Below are 27,081 nucleotides of genomic sequence, written 5' to 3'. Positions count from 1 at the left end.
AAAGTTTCTAATATGACAAATGGACCATTCCAGGACAGAGCTGACTAGACCAAGAAAGGACTGAGAATCTATTAAATGGGACAGCAGTATGGGAAGAATGCAGGATGAGAAACTAGTAGTAGAAGATAAAATGGAAGGTCTCATAGTTGGACTTGGCAATTGGTTTTCATTAATTTTAGTAGAGAAAACAATTGAAGGCCATTATGTACTATTTCTAGATGTTGAATACAATTGTTTTAGTAAGCTATCTTATAACCATATACAATTCATATTCTTCATTATAGGGATGTTGTTTTTCCATTAGTTTTACTGTTGCTGTTGTTGCTAGTCTTCAAAATTTCTTAGCTGAAGAATTAACTCCTTGTCTGCTCCAGATGTGGCTCCACTAATTATTGTAGTACTCTGAGTCATAAACATAGACATGAAAATCCCTCTTATAAAATGTGGCTTTAGCAAACATGAATAAATTCTACATGTGGTATTTACTGGAAATGGCCTCTTGGTCTTTGTATGCTGGATCGGTATTCCTTCTTTTAAACAATATCAAGCAGCATTTCCTCTTTGAAGTTTTATCTGACCATCACCCCTCAAAGCTCTTTTCCAGAGTGTGCTACAACTATACATTCAGATCACAGTACTTAATTCAAAGTACTGCTGTCTTGTGCTTATATGTAATTTCTTTCATTAGATGAAGTACATTGAAGTCAGGGATGATGCAGTTATTTCTTCACCTCCATCTCTCAAAGCACAGTGATTTACTTGCAGTAAGCATACAAAATACAAATATATAAAAGATGGGTGGAAGGAAGAAAGAAAGGAAAAGAAGAAGAATGAAAATTGAAAAAGAGAAGAGAGGAGAGAGATGAAAGGGTATTAAATGTTTGAAATCATAACCCACCTCAAAAGTTTTCTTTTTAACTGCCATAGACAAAAATTACTACAATAGTGAAAAATGAAAAATGGAATTTTCTAATTCAAGCCAAATTCTTTTTCTCCAAATCAGACAAAATACAGAATTGCTTTCTTGTTTAATTTTGTTTTATTAGTTTGCAAATTGTATGACCTGTGTATATAAAGTATCTGCAAACTTTAAATGATTCATTTATTATGCTTTAATATATGTTGTACCATGTCAAGTGCTTTTTTAAACACCTGACAACTAAGAGCAAAAACAAGCCATAAATAGTCTTAATAATAGCTTTTTAAGTCCTATTGACTTTTTACCAAAAAAGTGGATAATATATCCATAAGCATTCTTTATGGTTCCTTTTCAAGTTTTACTGTATTCGCACACAAAAACAAATTAATATATTTTTCATAAAGAAATTGTTAACCCTAATAAGAATCATGTGTTGATTGCTCTCTATGGTGACTCTTTAAGATGTAGTTCTCTCCATTCTGTTACCCTAAAGATGTGTTGTCACTAGTATAAATCCTTTTTGCTTTTTATTATAAATTTAAAATATGCAAAACCATATTTGACCATTTAAGCTATTAATAGAAGGCATGAAGGTCACTCCTTTAAGAAAAGAGTATATGCCACTTAAGTGACTTATTAAAACCATGATAAGACTCATCATTGTATTTTCAGTCCAAAGTTAAAATTACAGAAAGCATTTTGGAAGGAGAGAATACACTAAGAGCAACATTTATTTTACCAAGATTGTGTCTTCTCATGCATAGATTTTAGAATCAAAAGCCATATCTAGATGCATTTAACCAGAAACCTGGATAGACCTCTTTGATAGTTTGCCAATGACTGTATTATTTGTGTGTTTCTGCTTAAAAATCTATTGGATAGGCCATAGTATAAATGTTCCTCAATTTTTATACCCAAACTTTGATCATTTATAATGTAAGTTCTTTTGTCAAATCTATCCACTGGGCCATTAATGTGGCCCAGTGATTTACCAAAATAAATTGCAGCATCTTTTGTATCTAGCACATATAGCACTGCAAAACCTAAGGAGGAAAATCTTTTTAAAAATCCACTTAGAGCCGGGCGCGGTGGCTTATACCTGTAATCCCAGCACTTTGGGAGGCTGAGGCGGGTGGATCACGAGGTCAGGAGATCGAGACCATCCTGGCTAACACGGTGAAACCCCGTGTCTACTAAAAATACAAAAAACTAGCCGGGCTTGGTGGCAGGCGCCTATAGTCCCGGCTACTCGGGAGGGCTGAGGCAGGAGAATGGCGTGAACCCGGGAGGCGGAGCTTGGAGTCAGCTGAGATCGCACCACTGTACTCCAGCCTGTGCGACAGAGCGAGCCTCCGTCTCAAAAAAAAAAAAAAAAAAAATCCATTTAAAAGAACATTAATTAAAAATTAATGTAGTATGGGAAAGTTTTATCAAAGCAATAATAAGAACTACATAGTAAAAATTTAAAGAATCCTATTATCATAAAGTAAGACGCAGAGGATAAAAGTATATTAAAAGACCTAAAAGTTTGCAGTATTTTATACACATGTAATTTAAGTACTCTTTTCCTCATTTTAAAACTTTTTTTAAAATTACTTATTTATTCATTTATTTATTTATTGAGAGGGAGTCTTGCTTTGTCGTCCAGGCTAGAGTGCAGTGGCATGATCTCGGCTCACTGCAAGCTCTGCCTCCCGGGTTCACGCCATTCTCCTGCCTCAGCCCTTCCGAGTAGCTGGGACTGCAGGCGCCCACCACCATGCCCGGCTAATTTTTTGTATTTTTTTAAGTAGAGATGAAAGGAGGAAAGAAACTGTTTAAAGTGGTTAAGTACTTGACCAAAGTAAGAGATACAAATTATGGGAAAGATAGAATTCATTTTCAGACATAATTGACTTAAAAATTGCCATTCTTTTTATTTCAACCATTTCTGAAAGTCTAAAAGCCAAATACCTACAGTCAGGAAAGTGCAAGGCATGCTTGAAAAAAATAGTGAATAGTCACTTGTGGGTAGATCCTGACATATATTTGGAGATAAATTCAGAAAAGTCTTTAGGAACCAGATACTGGAGAGCCAGTATCTGGCTCCCTAAATTTTATGTAGCACCTTATGGAAGTTAGTGAATATTGAAGAGCAGCGAAGCCATGAAATTAATACTATGTTTTGGACACATCAACCAGTGTTGCTGTTCAGGGATGAGACTGGATGTTGGGAGAACAGTTAAAGAGAGTAATGAAATAATCGATCTCACAATAAACACCTGAAATGTGGAAATAACAAAGGAAGTAAAATGGAGGCCTTAGATGTGAAAAATATATTAGAAATAATGTATTGGCAATGGTGACTCAGGAATTGATCTGGGCAGCAGAATACAGCTGTGCTCAGAAAATAGATCTCAACGAGGAGTAAGTTCGGAATGTAAATGATGAGTATGGCTCTGGAAAGTTTGAGTTTGTCATGTAAAGGGGGTGCATGGATAAATATTTCCCACAGCAAGAGTTGTGAACCTGAACCTTGAGGGAGATTGGAACCAGGAAAATAAATCATGGTGCCAATATTAATGAGATTATTTTAGAAACTGTGAGAAGTAATAATACTGACTAAAATGAAAAACAGATAGAAAAGAAGAGAAAGAGAAAGTACTTCACAGAGGAGAAAACAAAAGAAAAGAGAAGGTCTTGAAAACATTTGCTTTTAGAGAACAGGAATGAAAATGAAGAGTTGGGGAAGAGGGGTCAGCGATGTAATAGACAAATCTAGAGAACACAGCAGCATCGAAGCCAAGGAGTGCTATGGACTGCATGAGGTCTCCTCAAAATTTATATGTTGAAGCCCTAACCTCCAATGTGACTGTATTTGAAGATAGGCCCTTAAAGAAGTAATCAAGGTTAGGTGAGGTCATAAAGCAGGATTCCTAACCTAATAGGGTTGACATCCTTATAAGAAAAGACACCAGGGACTGGGCGTGGTGGCTCATGCATGAAATTCCGGCACTTTGGGAAGCTGAGGCGGGCAGATCACTTCAGGTCAGGAGTTCGAGCCCAGCCTGGCTAACATGGTGAAACACCATCTCTACTAAAAATACAAAAATTAGCTGGCGTGGTGATGGACACCTGTAATCCCAGCTACTCGGGAGGCTGAGGCAGGAGAATTGCTCAAACCTGGGAGGTGGAGGTTGCAGTGAGCCAAGATCACGCCACTGCACTCCAGGCTGGGCAACAGAGCAAAACTCTGTAGAAAAAAAGAAAAAGATACCAGGGGTGTACACACACCGAGAAAAGGCCCTGTGAGGATACAGTGAGAAGGCGGCCATCTGTAAGTGGAGAGACCCCTCGGGAGAAACCAAATCTGCTGACACCTTGATCCTGGACTTCCAGACTCCGGAACTGTGAGAAATAAATAACTCTGCCAGTCTGTAGTATTTTGTTGTGGCAGTCCTAGGAAACTGATACTAAAACTAAACTAAGTCCTCAGTCCTAGGGGAAAAGACATCATAGAATAAAAATGCTGCAAAGAAGTAAAGGAGAAAGAAAGTTAAAGTCAATTCATTTATTAAATTAGAATGTCAAGGCTGATATTCTGTAGAACTTCTGAAGCTGTGGCCTGAGTGGATGGTAAGGAAACATAGACTGTGAATAGAAAATGATATTTTAAAACTTTAGAAGAGATAACTGGGAAATAGTAAAGAACTTTGTTCAAGAGATACTTCCAGAATATTTGTAAATAAGTAAGTTTGTGATTGCTAATCATAGAAATTTTTTTTAAAGGTTGGTATTTTTGAGGTATTAATTGGTTCTTAAAATAATATAAAGTAAAAATATTGCACAAATTTTTGTTCCTATTTTCACTTGAATGCAATCTCACTAGATCTCAAAATCCTGGTGAAACAAAACATATTTGTGAAAGTTCTTCTCTTCTAATTTATTTTCTCTTCTACAATTTATTTTATTAGACAATAAGAATTTAGAATTTAGCAGTCATGTTAAACATTTTTCATTTTAGGAATTAATACTTGTGAAGGCATACATTTTCTTTCTTTTTAATGTGCTTTGAAAATGAACGTAAAAACATTGTAAATGTAAAAAAATCTGAAATAAAATCTAAAGTAAACTTTAGAGAATAAAAGTCAATCTAATTTTATCACTTTTTCAAAATCACTAAATTGAGGATAACTATATTGCTGCAAGTAGAACATAGAATTTTGAATTCGTTCATAACCATTAGTTCATTGTTTCGCCCTTAGAATTGTAGTATTTAAACATAAAGTTTAAATAAATAGTTATTTCTGTTTTTAATTTTGACTTTTAGTGTAAACTTTAAGATATGCCTTTCTTTTCCATTTTGATACATTTACTAAATGTAAATTTAGTAAAAATGTTGTCAGAAAACATTGTGAAAGACTTTGAAATTCACTAAAAAATTATTGAGTGACTTTAATGGAAGTGTTTAAATGATTTAACAGCCTACCTTTCCAGTTTATCTAGTTTTTGCAACATTATTTTCTTTGAGCTATTTTATAACTGAGTTGTGAATGACTGATAGGAAAGGAGAGCATTCTTGACTACAGACATGAAAATAATTCTGTCCAGTGGAGGACAATTAATTTTCCTTCATATCCAATGGGGGGAAAAAGCCAGTTTTGCAACTTCTTGTAAGTTAATTTCAGCATTTTTGATTGACTCATGTAAATGTGGTCTTTTGATTTCTCCTTTGAAATAACTATTTAACTGGTTCTCTCATTAACTAATCAGTTACATTAGATCTTTGGCATGTGTTTATGTTATATTTGTATAAGAGTCATTATTTTACCTTTTGAGAATTATCTTCTAATAATGTTAGTACCTCTCTCTCAAGGCTAATCAAACTAATATGCTAAAATTGAGGCTAAACATAGAATGAACATAAATATTCATATGCTATTTAAACAATTATCTATTTTTTCAGGACAATAAATACAGAGAAATTATATGAGCATATGGTACCCAAAAAATGTTTGTGTGTTAATCTCTGGAACCTGTGAATATATTATCTCAAATGACAAAAGGTACTTAGCAGATATGATTATGGTTAAGAATGTTGAGATGGGATGATTATGCTCAATTATTCTTATGTCCCCAATGCAATAAAAAAGGTAACCCTTATAGGAGGGAGGCAGCAAGGTCAGAGTTCAGAAAAGGAGATGAGATGATGGAAGCAGAGTTCAGAGAAGAGAAAAATTTTAAGATGCTACACTTGCGGTTTTTAAAATGGAGGAAAGGGCCACAAGCCAAGAAATGTAGGTGGACTCTAGAAGCTAGAAAAGGCAAGGAAGGGATTCTCCCCTGGAGGATCCAGAAGGAATGCCACTCTACCAACAACCTTATTTTAGCCGGAATTTCAGAATTCTGGCCTCTGGAACTATACGAAAACACATTTATGTTGCAAAAGTTTGATAAATCTTTTAAGCCACCAAGTTTGCGGTAATTTTTCCATTTGAAATTCACACAAAGGCCTGATTCTATTGTTTGTATGAGCACTAAAGTATTAAAACAATAAATTAATATGCGAACAGCAGATTACTACAGCTTTAGAAAATGTTCATAAAGGACATGCAGTATATTTCAGGATTTACTAGGGTTATAGAATTCAGTGTCCAGTCTTTATATATTCTAATTGTTGTAATGTGTAAGCCCTTGCGATGGTTAGTATTATATGTTGACTTGTAAGGTTATGGGACTTAATCAAATACTAATTATGTATTTAATCAAATACTAATCTGGATGTTCCTAGGAAGGTATTTTGTAGATGCGGCTAGCATCTACAATCAGTTGACTTAAGTAAAAGAGGTTACTCTTAATAATGTGGGTGGAGCCTCATCTAAGCAGTTGAAGGTTTTAAGAGCAAAAACTGAGGTTTTCTAGACAAGAAATTTTGCCTCAAGACTGCAGTGCGAATTCCTGCCTGAGTGTTCAGGCTGATGCCTATTTTTTCTAAATTTCAGACTTGTCAGGCCTTGTAATGCTAAAATGAAGATAATCATCCTGACTCCTATGAGTATACGTTCCTTATCTCTCCCACATATCTCTCACTGAAATATGTCAAAAATTTTCAATGTAAAATCAGACTCTTTCAGGCAATGCTGAAATAACAGACAGTCTAGTCAGTACAATTCTCATTAAAATGCCTTGCTAGTATTTTATATCCTGCCTGATTTTTCTTCTTATACTCTCTAATTTTATAAAAGATAATCAGCTTCCACTTGACAATTGATGAAACACCTGATACAAACCTGACATTGATTTATGAATTGAATTGTGTGAGATGACTAGCCACTTATTTAACTAATAAAATATATTGCTATGTGTATCAAAGACTTAATAAATTGTTGAGATTTTATCATTTCTAGAAATTTATTTAAAGAAAGAAATTCTAGATGAAAATTACCCAGGCATGGTGGTGTGCGCCTGTAGTCTCAGCTACTCAGGAGGCTTAGGTGGGAGAATAGCTTGAGCCTGGGAGGTGGAGGCTGCAGTGAGCCGAGATCTCACAATTGCACTGCAGTATGGGTGACACAGCCAGACCCTGTGTCAAAAAAAAATTTTTAAAAACCCAAAAACAACAACAAAAGAAAACAATTATATTTATGTGTAAGTACTTATCTAGAGGATTGTTTATCAAATTATTATACACACGTCTTAATATCCAACAATAGGGGGTTCGTTAAATAAACAAAGGTAGAGCTATCTGATGGGGTATTGTGCAGCCAATAAAATAAGTTTAGAGTAAAATATCTTATGATGTGGATATTTGTTTATAATATAGTACTAAGGAGCAAAAGTATATAAGTAAATGTACATTTTTGTAAAAAAATTTCAAGAAAATTAATACATTTTATATACAATTTAAAATAATAGTGAAAGAATTACATCTAAAATGTTAACCTTATATATCTCTAAATGGTAGCGTAATAGGAGTATGTTGTTGTGCTTTTAACAATTAACAAGCTTTTTAAATAAGATATGTAACAATTTTAAACTAAAAATAATTATCCAACTATGATAATGAATTAATGTTATTTTGAGACATGAACTTTTATACTTCCTAATTATTTCCAGAGAAGACCTTAGAAATCTCATTAATATCTTATAATAGTTATAATTTTTTCTGGGAAAAAATGTCTTCATAAACTAACCAGTAGTACTTAAAATAATTTGAATAACTAAATGCTCCTTAAGCTATGTGTGGTATTTCTGTTATTCTTGGATACTCCCTCACACTCTCCCTATCTTGGCCCCTTATTGGCTTGGTCATAGAAGATGGTTCAGGGATGCACCTGACACAGTCTGGATCAATCCTTGGAAAACATTCTATGTGGAGCTAATATTTAATATAAGCACATCTATACATTGTTTTTCACTCACTATTAACCTTGAACAATGTTAAACATTGCTGACAGAATATTTTAGGATGATGAAGGTCTGTGTAAATTACAAGACAAGGAAGATAGCAAGATGGCAAAAGTGGAGATGAGAGACAGAGAAGAACAGAAAACACGGATGAAATTCAAGCCCACAGTTCCATTCTCTGTGGCTCCTGTTGACCTGTGTGAATTTGGACATTATCTGCCCAGTAAATCTCTTTCTTGAAGTTGTAAGGATTATAGCAAATTAAAATATACATAAAATTTTAAAATAAGATCTAGTCCATAATATTTATTAACCAAAATAATATATAATCATTGCAAATTATCTATTAAATAGAGAAAAGAACATAACTTCTTGATTATATAGCAGAAATAGCAGATATAAACTTATCCCCCATTTTTATTCTACAAGATTGGAAACTGAGAATTGGCAAAGAAATACATATAAACAATTTGTAGTTAAAGTAGCAAATTCAACATTTGTCTGTTTCCTCTTTCTAGGGGTTCAGAAAATGCTACCCCAAAGTACTTTGAACTGAAGGTGATTGGGAGGGCCTAAGAAGCAAGAAGGTCACTCTGAGTTCCTCCTGCCTTTCAATGTGAGACCTGGCGAAAAGGGAATTCTCTGTCCTACCTCAACTGAAAGTAGCTTGTAAGAACTTCATCTCAAAGGGGTACTGCATTATACTCTGAGGCCAAGAAAAGTTAACGCAGAGGCCTTCCTGGGTCCCTCTCCCCCAATTTGTTACCATACCCTTTTATCCCATCATACTTCTACATGATTTTACTGAATCTAAGCACAAAAATACTCAGTTGTCCCCTGGGTGTTTGGTCCTCATTTCTAATGGCTTTTGTTCCCCATAAAACTTTGGTTAATGCATTTGTTACACTTTTTTCTTGTTAATCTGTCTTTTGTTATATGGGTTCCAGCCACAGACCTTGGGATGTGTAAGGAAAAAAACATTATTTTTTCTCTCATACATAATTCCAATGGCTAGCCAAATACCTGAGATTTCTTTTGTGGCCCAAAATATCAGTCATTGGTTCTAGCAAGATACTGAGATCCAGTAAAAAAAAAAAAAAAAAAAAAAAAATAGACTTCAAATGTCAAATATTACAGTTGAAATACACCACATGCAGTTGAAATTCAAATGCACAACAAAGGTCATAAATAAATAAAATTATTTCCTATCATTTAAAAATTAACTTGGAAGTAACATACACTGGTTGACATAATTTGCTAATGAACAAGCAAAAATAAGAGTAATTTTTTGGTCTAATTAACAACAGCTGCTGTAAATCTGTTCTTCACTAAAACTCACAGTTTCCAACATGGCAAAAGAAAAAGGGCATAAACTAGTTCCAAATTATGTACAAGTAAGATTATATTCTATTGTGCTAAGTCCTCACATGAATATTATCAATAAATGATAAAATAAATATCCTGGGGTTTTACTATGAGCATTTCCAAAGAAGAATATGAATCTTTGTTAAAATTGCAAATTATCAGGATAGACGGTCTGGAAAGGCCATGCTTCATTCTGAAAAACCAAAGTCTCAAACCTCAAAACTCAAGAAGAAATTAAGAAATAAGAAATGGAGAGCAAACCAAGTCAAATTAGTGTGGTGCGAAAAGGCAGTGTCCAAAGACATCATATTGCAAATTCATCTCATCTCATTATAATGGCTTTTTCTGGGTGGTCTAAGACCCATGGCCACTTTGTAATGTAGTTCATTCAAGGAACTATCAGCATACACAGACACCTTTCTTTTGTGGTTTAATTTAGACATTGTAGCTTATAAATATGTCAGTCATATTTCTGAAGCCTCACAAATATTTGTAAACAAAATTTATCATTAAATGCATGAAAATAGAGCCACCCAAGTACATATGTCTACAAAACATTTCATCATAGAACTAGAACAGAGTCTGCGTAATAAATAACTGGTTGAAAAAGGGAAGAGCGAGCTCCGTTTAACTCAGCATCAGGTCTAGGGGCTGAAAGGCAAGAGGTCTTTATTTCAATAGAGAGTTTGGCAATGTTAAGAAGTGTATATGGGACAAGAAGATACACACGTGCACAATGATCTGCTTAGCACTAATTGTGAATATGAAGCAGAGACAAGCCTTTTATCATGGATCTCCATTTTCCAGAAAAATAATATCTCATGTAGCCTCCTTGAGGCAATTGCCTTTGACTGCCTTTTTACCTGTAGTCACCATTACCTACTGTACCTCATACTTTACCCTCAAATTCAACTGCACTATTAAACTTCCTATTTTGGTCTTAAATTTCCTTTTTTGAGACTTTTGTAAATAGATGCAGTATGCAGGTTTTGGAAATGATTAGCCCTATGTATTTTTATCTTTTTTGATGCTATCAAATATATATTTTATTTTCTGAGTTATTGTTATTATCAAAAATAAATTCGAGTTTTGTATATTGACTCTGTGTCCTGTGACCATTCTAAATTTTATTATTAACTTAATAGTTTTTGGAAAAATTTCTTAGGTTTAGCACTATCATAATTGTTGAATATTTGCACAGGCTATCACCTCCAGTAAAATGATGAATAAAAATAGTCAAGAACTTTTACTTGTTCCAATCTTTGGGGGAAAGTTTTTAGTTCTTCACTGTCATGTATGATATTAGCTGTAAGCTGTCTTCAGCTACTCTTAAACATGTTGAGAAAGTTTCCTTCTGTTCTCAGGTTATAAGAGTTTTTAACATGAATGTGTGGTAACTTTTTAAATACACTGGCCAACATAGTGAAACCCCATCTCTACTAAAAATACAAAAATTAGCAGGTGTGGTGGCACGCGCCTGTAATCCCAGCTACTTGGGAGGCTGAGGCAGGAGAATCACTTGAACCCAGGAGGCAGAGCTTGCAGTGAGCTGAGATCTTGCCACTGCACTCCAGCCTGGGCGACAGAGTGAGACTCCGTCTAAAAAAAAAAAAAAAGTAAAATAAGTAAATAAATACCTTTCCTGTTATTATTCAGATGATCATATAAGTTTTCTGTTATTATTTTAATGTATTAAACTGCATTTATTACATCCTAAGATAAATAGTACTTGGTAATGTTGCATTTCCCCCTTTTCTTTCTATTTATAGAATCAATTTCCTAACAGTCTAGAGATTTCTGTGTCTTAATTCATGGAAAAAATTTTCAGAGTTTTCTTATAATTAGTTTTTCCAATTTTGATATTAAAATTATCTGAACTCATACAAAAAGTTGGAATATGTTCACTGTTTCTCTAGTTTATTAAAGCAACTTGATAAAATTGATATTACTTCTTCACTATAGAAGTGTGTGATAGACTTCAAAAGTGGAGTCACCTGAGTGTAGGCTTTCTCTTTTTTTTTTTGGAACGGTTTTTAATTACAATTTCAAATTCCCTTTCAGATGTAAGACTTCAAATTGTCTATTTGTCCATTTATTCTTTGTGTGTGTGTGTATTTTAGTAGAGACTGGGTTTTGCCATGTTGGCCAGGCTGTTCTCAAACTCCTGACATCAAGTGATCTGCCTGCCTCAGCCTCCCAAAGTGCTGGGTTTACAGGTGTGAGCCACTGCACCCTGCCCATTTGTCTATGTATTCTTATGTTAATTTAGTATATTGTGTTTTCAAGCAATCGTCCACTAGCTTTCAAACATATTGACATAAAACTGTTCAATAATTTCCTTTTTATAATTTTAATTTCTATTTATCTATGGTGATGCTTCTCTTTATTTACTGATATTGATAACTTTTAATTTCACTCTTCTTTCTTCGAGTGGAGCTAAATGTTTATCAATTTTATTAATATTTTCAATTAATTGATATTCGATATATTTCTCTATTGTTTTTCTGTTCTCTAATGTATTGACTTTTGCTCATGTCTTTACTATCACCTTCCTTTCATCCAATTTGAAATTATTTTTCCTGGCATTTAGTGCTATTTATACTCACTGTGCATAGTTTTAAATACAGCCTACACATTTGGTATATAGTATTCTCATTTACATTTAAAATATTTAAAAATATTTCCTACCTAATTTTGTTTGACCCTTATGTTATTTGAAATTCTGTTGCCTAATTTCCAAATATTTGTAGATATTCCAAATATCCTTTTTCTCAATGATTTCTAAATGAATCCCATTATGTTCAGAGGCTATACTCAAAATGTGATGATCTGGATGATCTCAAAATATTTAATTTGTTTTTATATTTTTGCTATGGCCCAGCACATGGTCTGTCTTAGGGAATCTTCAATGTACACATGAAAGAATGAATATTTTCCTGTTTAGGGATGCAGTGTCCTGTTGATTTCTACAAGTTCAAACAGTCCTATAATATTATATAAGTCTTTCATTTCCTTACTAATTTTGTGTTTAGTTTCTCCATTCATTACTAAGAAAATAGTATTCCACTCTCCAATGACAGTTGTAGATTTCTCTATTTTCCTTTGTAGTTCTGTCAGCTTTTTCTTTATATGTTTTGAAACTCCTATTACATGACATATATATTTAGGAGTGTTAGGTATTATTGATAAGTTTACTCTCTTATCATTAGTATAAAACATCTATTTCTAGAAGTATTCCTTGTAAAGAGTCTACTTTGATATTGCTATGCTATTCCAGCTTTCTTATGGTCAGCATGTACATGACATTTGTTGTTTCACCTTTTCATTTTTAAAACGAATTTCTTGAAAACATCACATAATTGTGTTCTGTTTGTTTATTATCCAGTCTAAGAGTTGAAAGTTCTAATGAATTTATATGCAATGTAATCATTGAGATGCTTCAGTATATTGGTATCTTTAAAATTATTATTTAATATTCCATCATCTATTGTATCTGCCTCTATTTTTATTGATCGATTTTTTCTCCTGTTATATATTACATTTTCCTACTTTTATGCATGTCTATTTTTTATTGTGTATGGTTGAATATAGTTATATGTACTGCATCGTTCAATATTTGAGTTTTATTGTCTTAATAGAACACTGGGTTTTTTTCTGGAAGTCAGTGAATTTACTTGTAAATCAGCTTACTCTCTTTGAAGCTTGTTTTTCAAGCTTGATTATGGTGGTTCGTAGTAGCTTTTAATCTAGGACAGATTAGCCCTACTCTTAAGGTATGGACTTTCGGAGACCAATACTTAGTGATCTGGGTTTCCAGTGAGGTCTCTCCACTTTGGAAAGTCAGTATTCAACATTACCGGCCTTTTCCAAGCTTAGGTAGTTGTTCAGCTTACTGTTCTATACATGTTGTTTGTTTCAGTTAATAACGAACTTCTTAAAATAAGTTCTTCCCAGTAGTTGCTCTTTACAAGGCTTTGTAAAGTCTCCTCCTGTAAATATATAATCTACTCTCAAGCAGAATACTTAAGGGGAACTTAATGTACAATTTTGGAGCTCTGTATTTTCACTGACAGCACTAGACAGGTCAAGACAGAAAGTCTACAAAGAAACAATGTACTTACATTATACCCTACAGCAAATGGACTTAACAGATATTTACCCAACAGTCTACCCGACAACTGTAGAATATACATTCTATTCATCAGCACATGGAACATTCTCCAAGATAGAACATATGACAGGCCACAAAACAAGTCTCAGTAAATTTAAGAAAATTGAAAACTCATCAAGTACTCTGTCAGATCACAGTGGAATAAAATTGGAAATCAACTCCAAAAGGGACCCTCAAAACCATGCAAATACGTGGAAATTAATAGCCTGCTCCTGAATGATCACTGGGTCAAGAATGATATCAAGATGGAAAATTGAAATTATTTAAACTGAATGACAATAGTGACGCAATCTATGAAAACCTCTTGGATACAGTAAAGGCAGTGCTAACAGGAAAATTTATACCACTAAATGTCTCCATCAGAAAGTCTGGAAAAAGCACAAATAGACCATCTGAGGTCACATCTCAAGGAGCCAGAGAAAAAAGAACAAACCAAACCCAAACCCAGCAGAAGAAAAGAAATAACCAAGAGCACAGCAGAACTAAATGAAATTGAAACAAACAAAGAAACAAAAAATACAAAAGATAAATGAAACAAAAAAACTGGTTCTTTGAAAAGATAAATAAAATTGATAGTCCATTAGTAAGATTAATCAAGTAAAGAAGAGAGAAGATTCAAATAAGCTCAATTAGAAATAAAATAGGAGATATTACAACTGATACCACAGAAATACAAAGGTCATTCAGGGCTACTATGAACACCTTTACATGCATAAACTAGAAAACCTCGAGGATATGGATAAGTTCCTGGAAATATACAACCTTCCTAGATTAAACCTGGGAGAAATAGACTCTCTGAATAGACCAATAACAAGCCGTGAGATTGAAATGGCAATTAAAAGTTACCAACAACAACAAAAATGTCCAGGACCAGAAGGATTCACAGCTGTATAATGTCAGACATTCAAAGAATGGTAATAATCCTACTGACACTATTCCAAAAGTTAGAAAAAGAGAGAATCCTCCCTAAATCATTCTATGAAGCCAATATTATCCTAATACCTAAACTAGGAAAGGACATAGCAACAAAATAAAACTACAGACCAATATTCCTGATGAACACAGATGCAAAAATCCTCAACAAAATACTAGCTAACTGAATGCAACAGCATATCAAAAAGATAATCCACCATGATCAAGTGGGTTTCATATCAGGGATGCAGGGATGGTTTAACATATGCAAGTCAATAAATGTGATACACCACATAAACAGAATTAAAAATCACATGATTATCTCAACGGACACAGAAAAAGCATTTGACAAAATCCAGCATCCTTTTATGATTTAAACCCTCAGCAAAATCAGCATAGAAGGGACATACTTTAAGGCAATAAAAGCCATCTGTGACAGACCCGCAGCCAGCATTATACTGAATGGGGAAAAATTGAAAGTATTCCCCCAATAACTGGAACACAACAAGGATGCCCACTTTCACCACTTTTATTCAACATACTACTGGAAGTCCTAGCCAGAGCAAACAGACAAGAGAAAGGAATAAGGGGCATCCAGACTGGTAAAGAGGAAGTCAAATTGTCATTGTTTGCTGATGACATGATTGTATGCCTAGAAAACCCGAAAGACTCATCTAGAAAGCTCCTACAACTGGTAAATGAATTTACCACAGTATCAGGTTACAACATTAATGTACACAAATCAGTTTCTCTGCTATACACCAACAACGACCAAGCTGAGAATCAAATCAAGAACTCAACCTCTTTTACAATAGCTGCAAAACAAACAAATAAACAAAACATAGGAATATACCTAACCAAGGACCTCTAAAAGGAAAACTACAAAACACTGCTGAAAGAAATCACAGACAACACAAACAAATAGAAGCACATCCCATGCTCATCGATGGGTAGAATCAATATTATGAAAATGACCATACTCTCAAAAGCAATCTATAAATCCAATGCAATTCCCATCAAAATACCACCATCAATCTTCACAGAACTGGAAAAAAACAATCCTAAAATTCATATGAAACAACAACAAAAAAAGCCCACATAGCCAAAGCAAGACTAAGCAAAAAAACAAATCTGGAGGCAGATAGGTGACTATAAGGCCATAGTCACCAAAACAGCATGATTGGTACTGGTATAAAAATAGGCATATAGACCAATAGGACAGAATAGAGAACCTAGAAATAAAGCCAAATACTTTCAGCCAACTGACCTTTGACAAAGCATGCTAAAACATACAGTGGGGAAAGGACACACCCATTCAACATATGGTGCTGGGATAATTGGCTAGCCACATGTAGAAGAATGAAACTGGATCCTTATCTCTCACCTTATACAAAAATCAATGCAAGATGAATCAAATATTGAAATCTAAGACCTGAAACCATAAAAATTCTAGAAGATAACATCAGAAAAACTCTTCTAGACATTGGCTGAGGTAAATACTTCATGATCAAGAACGCTAAAGCAAACTCAATGAAAACAAAGATAAATAGATGGGACTTAATGAAACTAAAAGGTTTCTGCATAGCAAAATAAATAATCAACAGAGTAAACAGACAACCCACAGATTTGGAGAAAATCTTTGCAATCTATACATCTGACAAAAAACTAATATCCGGAATCTACAAAGAGCTCAAATGAATCAGTAAAAAACCCCAAACAATCCCATCAAAAAGTGGGCTAAGGACATGATAGAAAATTCTTCAAAGACATATAGAAATGATCTTCTTTTGTATATCCAAAAATATATGAAATAATGTTCAACATCACTATTATCAGGGCAATGCAAATCAAAACTACAATATGATACTACCTTACTCCTGCAAGAATTGCCACAATCAAAAAATAATAGATGTTGGCATGGATGTGGTGAAAAGGAAACACTTCTACAGTGCTGGTGGGAATGTAAACTAGTACAACAATTATGGAAAACAGGTTGGAGATTCTTTAAAGAACTTAAAGTAGATTTACCATTTGATCCGGCAATCCCACTCCTGGGTGTCTACCCAGAGGAAAAAAAAAGTCATTATATATAAAAGACACTTGCATATACATGTTTATAGCAGCACAATTCACATTTGTTGAAATATAGAACCAGCCCAAATGCCCATCAACCAACAAGTGGATAAAGAAAATGCAGTGTATATGTGTGTGTGTGTGCATGTGTGTGTGTGTGTATCCATATATATATATATATATATATATATTCCACATATATATATATGGAATACTACTACCATGGAATACTACTCAGCTATGAAAAGGCATGAAATAATGGCATTCACAGCAACCTAGATGGAATTGGAGCCCATTATTCTAAGTGAAGTAACTCAGCAATAGAAAACCAAACACTATATGTTAGCTCCCATAAGTGGGAGCTAAGCTCTGAGGACGTAAAGGCATAAGAATAATACAATCAACTTTGGGGACTCAAGGGAAAAGGTGGTAGGTGGGTGAGGGTTAAAAGACTAACATTGGGTACAGTGTACACTGCTCGGGTGATGGGTACACCAAAATCTCAGAAATCACTACTGAAAAACTTATTCATGTAACCAAACACCACCTGTTTTCCAAAACCTATTGAAATTAAAAAAAAAAAAGATTGGAAAAAAAAACAAACAAACCTGTGCATCCAAGTATCCAAGTACACTTATCTTATTGCCTTCTTAAAATACCTATGTAAAGAGAATATTTATTTTCTCTATCACTATCATTTATTGTGGATATTAGGAAGCTGGAATTGGTGGCAATCCTGAAGCAGAAGAGTGATGCCTACCCAGGGAGAGCTGAGAGATGGTAGAGTATCAGTGGAAGAAGAATTAATACTTGAGTCATCTGCAGAAGTAGAGTACTATGACCTTTATGACCAGCTGGGGGAAATCCACATTCCTTAGCATTTAAGCAGCTCCTACACCCCAGGTTGACGCCGCAAATTTGGGCAGGCACCCATGAAATGTGCCTTAATCCAAAGGGGAGGCAATCTTCTAGGTCCTGACATTTAATCTGAAAGATCCCTTCAATTACCAACCCTCTTGCTCATATATCTTTGAGTATATTTATGTACTTAAACCTAGGATAATACTTTGTCAAAAGAATTGCACTGCGAATTAAGACAGTTGAGAACCAGGGTATATGATCTCAATGCCTTTCTCTATTCTAGTTGAAGAGGATCCTTTGTGAGTTGGTAAGATTGATGTTACCTAAATATAATAAAATTGCAACAGGGTCAGGTATTTATAACTCAAGTCATAAGTGTTGGTCACAGTAACTATTAGTAGCTTTCTAATTGTAAAGATCCTATTTTCTCAGAGTCATGTTCTTTGATAAATTGTATCCTAGCATTTCACACCATTAATTACGTTTCCTTTAAGTATCCACCAAAAGAATCTGCTCACTGAGGTTTGTTTTATCCCAGGGCTCTCTTGATTCTTCCACAAAGTCATTTTATCCTTGGACTTATCATTCTAATACCTATTCTCTCAAGCCTTCATCATTTCATGTGTTTCCTATTATACATTACCTCATATAGTGTCTTGGAAATGAAAACCATGTGGGTTTTATTTTCTATTTAACACATCAAGCCACAATATTGAGATGGAAAGCATGTATATATATATATATACACACACACATGCAAGGAGATTAAATATCACTAGATCACTAGATCAATGGGACATGGATTAATCCTTGATTTAATAATATCTTGAAATAATATGTAAGCACATGATGAAATATTAACAATGGAAAAACCTATTTGACTCCCTGCATGATAAAAGTAGAATATTAGTGTTATTTTAACGGAGCACTTTTTATATGATAAACATTTTATACACTGTCTTGATATTTTACCTTCATACCCAAATATTCAGAATAAGCATATATATGCCTGCAGGTTCATACTCTTACCATATTTGAATGTCCCATTAACTGATGTTAATTTGAATGTCCCTTCAGTATGTGCTACAATCACTGAATGAGGCCTTTTCTTTAAATAAAGAATATCTTAGATTTTTGTTTTCAAAATCAGTTTACAGCCTGTTCTATATGCCAGAGGGCACTGGGCTTCAATGTCAGTATTTATGCTCTTTTGATAGCTTGTTAGAATTTAGTTGCTCGTGGCTTTCTGTAGAACTCTGCTGATTTTTCTTTATTTCATGACTAGAACATCCTGAGTGAATTTACAGCAATAAAATATCGACTGATGGCTTATGACTTGCCAGTTTATTGCTGCTAGCCAATAGGAAGTACTTTCATATGGAGAGTGTGTTTCTGTTTAAGAATTTGAAAGAATTCTGTATAAATCATTGTAAATTACTTCTAGTGAGCTACTGAAATATTTTTTACCCAAAGCATAAACAAGCTCCTTGATCCTAATATAAATACTTAGGAGCATATTGAAGTGTTTTAGGTCTAATTATTTTTTTAACATTCATATGCTAAGTGGCTTTTTCTTATTGTTAAATAAACTAAATTGAGAGCCTTGATATAGGCTCACCAAAGTATAAACTCTCAGGTTTTTCCTACCTTCTAACATCAAATACCCCCTTGGTATAAAAACAAGTGAAATATTACATCAGAAAATGAAAACTTACATTTTAGACCTCCACCTTAATTCTATTGATATTTGCCTTGTCTGACAAGTAAAACTTAATTCTAATGCAATATTTCAGGACTTCTACATTTTTCTTTCACAATAAAAGTACTGAATTTCTGAGCTATCACTATTGCTTGGGTGACTGAGTGTTCTTTTGTTTGTGGACTTGGCCATAGAAGGGCACTTTTGCAATGCAAAATGTTTAGTTTTCAACTTCTGAGTCTTCCTGATGACTGTAATGTCCATTATGTCTAATTAACAGTATGCATGTTAGTTTCAGAGCTAGTCCTCCTGCCAACAGATGTCAAATATTATTTTGGCAAAAACTGTGAGTTGATTTGTTCAGTCTCTGCAGTACCCTCCTTTTGAATGCCTGCCTGTTTTAGAGATGCTAAGAAACTGAAAACATTATCTTCCATTATCTCTTATAATTAGGATTCTGGAGAAATAGATTACTCCAATTAGATGTATTTTTACAAGATTTGGAAGTAAGTTAGAAGTATCTGCTGGCCTCTTGTGATACATTCTGTTTTCCAGCAGTTCCCTGATTAGATACTGGTATGTAGAAATTGCCTGGTACTCAGCCATGATTATAGCAACATAGGCTCGCAATTAAATTAAAAGTGCATTTTTCACAAGTAATCATATTCTTAATTTTTGTAACTTCATAAAGTAAAGTTAATGATTGCCCCATGAAGGTGTAGGTAATACTATTCTGTGGATCATATTCTCAGCAAGATATCAATTCATCAAAGCCATGGTTTTCAATTTTAACTGAAGTTATGGAGTCTGTGCCATACAGGACCGGGTATGAAGCTGGGCCAGAATTCAATAATCATCCTAGTCATATTTAGCCTTATTCCTCTGGGATGATTTTCGAACCCCAATGCTGTTAGAAGACATATCTCCTTAAGATGATAAGATGCATTAGTCAAAGTTCTCCAGAGGGACAGAACTTATCAGATATATGTGTATATGAAAAGGCATTATTAGGGATAATTGGCTCACACGATCACAAAGTGAAGTCCCACAATAGGCCGTCTGCAAGCAGAGGAAGAAAGAAGCCAGTAGTGCCTCAGTCCAAGTCCAGAAGTCTCAACAGCAGGGAAGCCAACAGTGCAGCCTTCAGTCTGTGGCCAAAGGCCCGAGAGCCCCCTGCAAACCACCGGTGCAAGTCCAAGACTGCAAAGATCAAAGAACCTGGAGTCTGATGTCCAGGGTCAGGAAGAATGGAAGGAAGCATCCAGCACCAGAGAAAGGTGAAAGCCAGAAGACTCAGCAAGCCAACTTATCCTACCTTCTTCTGCCTGCTTTGTTCTAGCCACGCTGGCAGCCGATTGGATGGTGCTCACCCATATTGAGGGTGGGTCTTCTTTTTCCAGTCCACCGACTCAAATGTCAATCTCCTTTGGCAACACCCTCACAGACACACCCAGAAACAATACTTTACCAGCTATGTAGGTATCTTTCAATTCAATGAAGTTGGCACCTATTATTAACCATCACATAAGGTGTCAGATTTGGGACAGTACATGCCAAGGAGTCATCAGAATCAATGTGCAACATTCAAATATTTGGTTCGTTTCAATTTTTTTGAGAAAACTAGAATAATAAAGATAAAAATTTGAAAAAAAGAGCTGCCTTACTATTATATGTTAGCTATAGATGTGAGGAAGGTTATATGTATTGGGATGGTGCCTAGGGCAAAGATGGGAGAAGGAAACTGTGGTGTGCCACTAGTCTCTATATCCTTTAGACTCCCTGCAGATGTATGCTGATGTAATTTTCGGATACTTTTAGCATCCCTCTAACTTTGCAGTGATAAAAAAATCTTGTTCAAAGACAAGCTCTTCTATTTCTTCTTTACTGCTACTAGCAAGTTGTATTAGGATTCTCTAGAGGGACAGAACTAATATGATACATGTGTATATGAAAGGGAGTTTATTAAGGAGAATTGACTCACACGATCACAAGGTAAAGTCGCATGATAGACCATCTGCAAATTGAGGAGCAAGGAAGCCAGTAGTGGCTCAGTCTGAATCCCAAAACCTCAAAAGTAGGGAAGCCAGCAGTGCAGCCTTCAGGCTGTGGCCAAAGTCCCGAGAGCTCCTGGCAAACCACTGGTGTAAGTCCAAGAGTATAAAAGCTAAAGAACTTGGAGTCTGATATTTGACAGCAGGAATTACCCGGCACGGGAGAAAGATGGCCAGAAGACTCAGCAAGTCAGCTTCTTCCACCTTCTTCTGCCTGCTTTATCTAGCCATGATGGCAGCCAACTGGACGGTGGCCACCCATGTTGTGGGTGGGTCTTCCTGAGGATGGGACTTCCTCTCCAAGTCCACTGACACAAATGTTAATCTTTTCTGGAAACACCCAGGTATACGCAGAAAAAATACTTTGCGTCCTTCAATCCAACCAAGTTGACACTTAATATTAACCAACACACAAAAATAACCTGGTTATAGCTCTAATAGATCAGGTTGACTTGGCAGATTATTTGTCTACTAAGAAAACGGGAATTTTACTCTTTATGGAAATCTGATCCAGGAAGAGAAAGAGTACCATCAAGTATAGAAAGCTAACCTGGCATAATCATGCCTCTTATCAAGAGTGGATGGACATTCATGGAAAACATGATTATATTTTATATGCAAAAAAAACTTGCCAGTCATTTTAGATCACATTTGTAGATAAGGGCTAATCACATCTTTTCCACTGAAGTAACAGTTATATATACTGTTCTTTATGTAAAGAACACTATGTACATGTTGTTTAAAAATGTTGTACCCTCCAGTTTATAACATAAAATATACAGACTTCCACTTTTGTGAAAAAGTGTCTTGGTGACCAAACAGAGAAAAGAATAATCACTGCAAGTAGGCACTAGCTTAGAGAAACCAGTTCTTAAAGGAAGGGGATTCTTCGTCGAGGCACCTATGCCGTTTATTGAGTTAAATCAAATTAGAATCAGGAGTTTGGTCTGTGATTGGCACTACATTTAATAATTGAATAACTCGGTGAGTGATCCCACCATTTGACTGACTAGATATGAAAGCAGTTACTTCAAATCCTGCTGTTTTTTCAGGTAAAATGCTTTTGATAAGCATTACCTGCCTATATTTAGCTAAGGCTGAATCTACAGTTAAAGCAGCATTTAGTGGGTGAGGACACATAAAGACGGATATTCCTATAAGACATTGGAGTTGGTAGGAAAGGTTTCTGCTGGCAACAGCTCTAGTCATAATGTAACTCAACCTAGACCATACTTCCAAGCAATTCTACTGGCATGTATTGCTGAAGTATCTTCCCAAGTTCCTAAAGTATTTAAGTAGGACTGGTTGCCCAACAATCTTTAGTGGACTCTTTGGTTAGGGTTTTGAGATGAACTCAACATAATTCATTCTATTTTAAGCAGAAAGAGATTTTCTAGAGGATATTTTGTGGCTTATAGAATCCTTGGAGGAGTTGGAGGTGGGTGGGGTGGCTAGATACTGCCCAGAAGGCAGCCAAAGGAAACATTCATCCACAAGATTCTTCTGGTGGAAACCCTGTGGGATCTGGCTCATGCCACTTGGCACCTACAACAACAGGAACCAGATGCTAGAATCCCTGCCAGGGCTGTCTCAGAAGAACATGCCTACTCTTATGTGTTTACGCAATGTACCTATCCTCTCCTGCAGCCTCAAATTGTTTCCTTTTCTCCTAATTCTCTACCAGAGTTTTTCTGCCTGGAGGGCTCTAGCACTCCGGCTGCAAAGGAGTCTCCTAAACTTTTTAGTTTTTCAGAGATTGCCATTTTGGAAGGCATGCCGGATGGCGGTTGGATGAATATTAAGCAACCCAATCCCTGGTATCTTTCAGAGAAATTTAATCTGTGTCAGCTTTTCTGCTTATGTAAAGTAGTCTAAGGAGGGAAAAATGTCATCAGAATGGTCCAAATATCTAAATATTATAAATATTTTCCAGTGGGTATTACAACACAGCAACATAAACTGATAAATTATCAAATCCCAGAGAGACTTATTTGTGAATATGAAAGCTTAATAATTGTTTTTTCAATTACAAGGTACGGTTGAATAGTCAAGCTGTGTTGCAATGTAGGTACTTTTTAAATCAGGCTGTTAAAAATTTCAGGCTAGTAGATATAAAAATGGCTGAAAACATTAATAAGCCAGATCTTAAAACATGAGAAGCAGGGATTACTTTCAATTGCTTTCTTTAAAATTATAAATCTCAGAAGGGATTATTTAAATCCATTACATTAATATTTCTTCTTTTTGCCTGTTGGCAGTGTACCATTCTCTTAATTTTACAATTTTAATCTTTCCTCTTTTTGCCTTTTTACTTGTAAGTTTTGAAAGCTTTATTAAATAAAATAATTGTAAGATAAGTATCTATAAAATCCAAGTGGGACATTTCATAAACTATGAAGGAATGCTGAAAAAAAAAGGAATGCAACTCCACCCTAGAAAAGTACTTAATACTGTGCAGAAATACCCTTTGGTTTATGTAAAGAGAATTTCATGAGGATGAATAATGTGCTTTTTCTCACTTGGTAGTGATTATCTTTTCCCTTGCTGGATAATTCCAGTATGAATCTACTAAAAAAATAAGTTATTAAGTGTTTATAGCATGCAATACACTTTTCTAGATCCTGAGAAGATTTTTAGAAGAATTCATATACAGTTTTCCTAAAATGTTAATAATTTCCATAGGTATTGGATCATAATGAATTCTGGAATATATATTTATATTTAATATACAATAACTAAAATATAACAGGGAATATATAGCTTTAGTATTTAGATACAGCCTATTTTTCTTTTTATTTTTCAACTTTTTAAACTTATATTTTAGATTCAGAATGTATGTGTGCAGGTTTGTTACATGGGTACATTGTGTGATGCTGAGGTCTGGAGTGCAATTGAACCCATTACCCAGATAGGTAGCAGAGTATTCAACAGGTAGTTTTCAACCCCTGCCCCTCCCATTTTTAACAGATTATATTCTATCAATAATATATAAATACTTTTCTTAAACTTCCAAGGTTATTATTTTAAGAAAAGTTTCTCACAAAGTGCAATACCTTTTGTCAAAAATGCATAAATTAATCCATGCAAAATAAGAATTTTAATCTCTGAAATTAATTCCAAGCCAAGCCTAATTTGTGATTATAACCTCCCATTTATAATTTAATTTGTCCTTTTCTTACATTTAAAAAAATATTATTTGTTACTATTAGATAATCAGATGATTTTTTTTCTCCTTCCAAATGAATTTGGAAATGTCTAAGTCAAATTTTCAGTGTGATATAAATCACAGTTAAACCTTTCCTAGTGAAATGTGCCTAAAATTATCATAAAGATTCTATGTAGAATCCATTTTTAATAATTATAATAAATGGTATTCTAGGTCAGACCCATGGGTTCAACATTTCTCAAATTTATATTGAACAAAGTTGTGTTTTCAGAGCAACTGATTTTCATGCTAAACTACAGATGCTCAAACTGAATGCAGATTAGATTCACCCTGGAATCTTTGGGCATCCAGAAATTCTGATTGGATTGGTCTAGGAAGTAGTTTGGACATCAGTATTGTTTCCAGAGTTCCTTAGGTGAGTATACTGGGCAGCAAAAGTAGAGATATGCTGTGCTGGACATTAATCTCAAAAGGTTATGATCACAAAACCTAAAACATCTTGTTTCTGTTAATAAACTGTGTCCTTTATCCGTGACTGTGTCTACACAGTTCTTGCAGCTTCAGATTTCCAATAGGCATCTTTTGACATTTGTCACATCAAATTAACAAAATTACTCTTACAATTTACATTACTTAAGATCATTTTATTTAATATCAGCATTTTACAATCAGGTGGCTGTTGTATTTGATATAAACATAGGATTTTAGGTTTTTATAAAATATTACGGTATGTATTATACCATATACATAGTATATGGTATATTGGCACCCAATAAATATAGCCAATAAATATACCTAGTACTTCTTACATTTAGGTATTGGCAATCTTATGCTGTGCTTCTGAGACCACGTTGGAAATGAGGTTCCAGAAGGTGTTTAGTTTCAGGAAATAGATTTTACACGATATTTGGAAGGTAGGTATGAGCAGATACTAAACTTTTGATGCAACTGCATTTCTACGGGTAAGTACAGATATGGAGATAAGCAGTTTTCTGAAGTAAGTAAGCTGCAGCTTCAGTATCCAGTCTCAGGTGTTGGGGTGGTTAAGAGGCAGCGCCCGAGACATCCATTTGGCCAGTGCAATTTATAAGTGAGGTATACTTATATCAGTGGCAGCAGTAGCAAGTACAGCTTCCCTATTATGAAACATGCCTGAATGTGTGGGGTTCCTGATTCTGGTAATGAGGTTGTGATTCTGGATGTGGTAGCTTTCTGATAGTAGCAATGGGACTGGCTCTGTTGGTAGTCTGATGGAGTTGTGTGTCTTTGGAAGTCATTCCTGGAAGGTATGTGATATATTTAAACCTGTTCTCAGATGTCCTACTCAGGGAAAAAGTGTTTTGGTTTCTTTAATCTGAAACTTCCTTTAGTTCTATTATATTTTTACTGAGGTACTGTAACCAAATATCAACGCAATAATCCTGTTTTTGTTATGCCAAATAACTTTATTAGATTACAATACAATGCCTCTCACCCCAGTGACATTGAGCCAGGAGAAGTGAGGCATAAAGGCAGAATTAAACCAAATTCGTGTCTTCAGATAATAAGTTATAGTGATTCTATTGACCTTTCCTTGATCATAATCTGTCTTTAAGATGAATTGTTTAAACAACCTCATTTTTTATTTGGGAGGTTTATCACCAATTGCCCATGCTGGAAAGACCATCATAGCCACCTACCACTATAATCCAAAGCACTTTTGATATAATGTTTGATTTTTAACTAGATTTTTAGACCAGCAATGTGGTAAAATAGGTAAACAAAGACGATCCCAGGAGAAGCTGCTAGAGATATGGTACAATGATGCTGATGACAACATTCAGGGGAAGTTGGCTGACACTAACTGGCACAGTAATTGAGCTCCAGATAATAAGCTGAGGACTAAGCTGGCAGTTGGTGGCGGGAAGGCCTGATGATAGAGATGCTAGATGCAGCAAATAAAAATACAGAATTCCCACTTAAACTTGCCTTTCTGACAAAGAACAAACAATCTTTAGTATAAACAACACTTGGGTTGCAACATTTGGGACATACACTACAAAAATAAAATTGATTGCCTGGATTCAAGTTTTACTGGATGTATATAGTATGACCATCCTACTTTGTAGTTGGTAACCATAAACAAGTCATACATAGATTAGGTTTGAATGCAATTTCCCACCTCTAAAGAAAACAATGCAGGCTGTGGTTCTATAGAAAATTCAAGTACTCATGAGAGTTTCAAGACTGAGGCTAAATTTCTTGAAGCAAGTCTCAAAATGAGCTTGTATTCTCATGCAAGACAGTGAGAACCTAAGTGCTCAAACTGGGCTTTGCATTATGGAAGGAAGAGCAGACCTCAGCATGATGTTATGTCACTGAGCTTCTGACTCCTTAATTACCCTGGGCTATACGTAGTATTAATTTTAAAGTCTAGGACTGAAATAAAACTTAAGAAAGTTAAAGTGTGTTCAGTGGCAAAGCTTAGACACTAGTAAA

The sequence above is a fragment of the Pan paniscus genome, chromosome 6 (assembly GCF_029289425.2).
Source record: "Pan paniscus chromosome 6, NHGRI_mPanPan1-v2.0_pri, whole genome shotgun sequence".
Taxonomy (NCBI): Eukaryota; Metazoa; Chordata; class Mammalia; order Primates; family Hominidae; genus Pan; species Pan paniscus.
Note: the sequence above shows the minus strand (reverse complement) of the source record.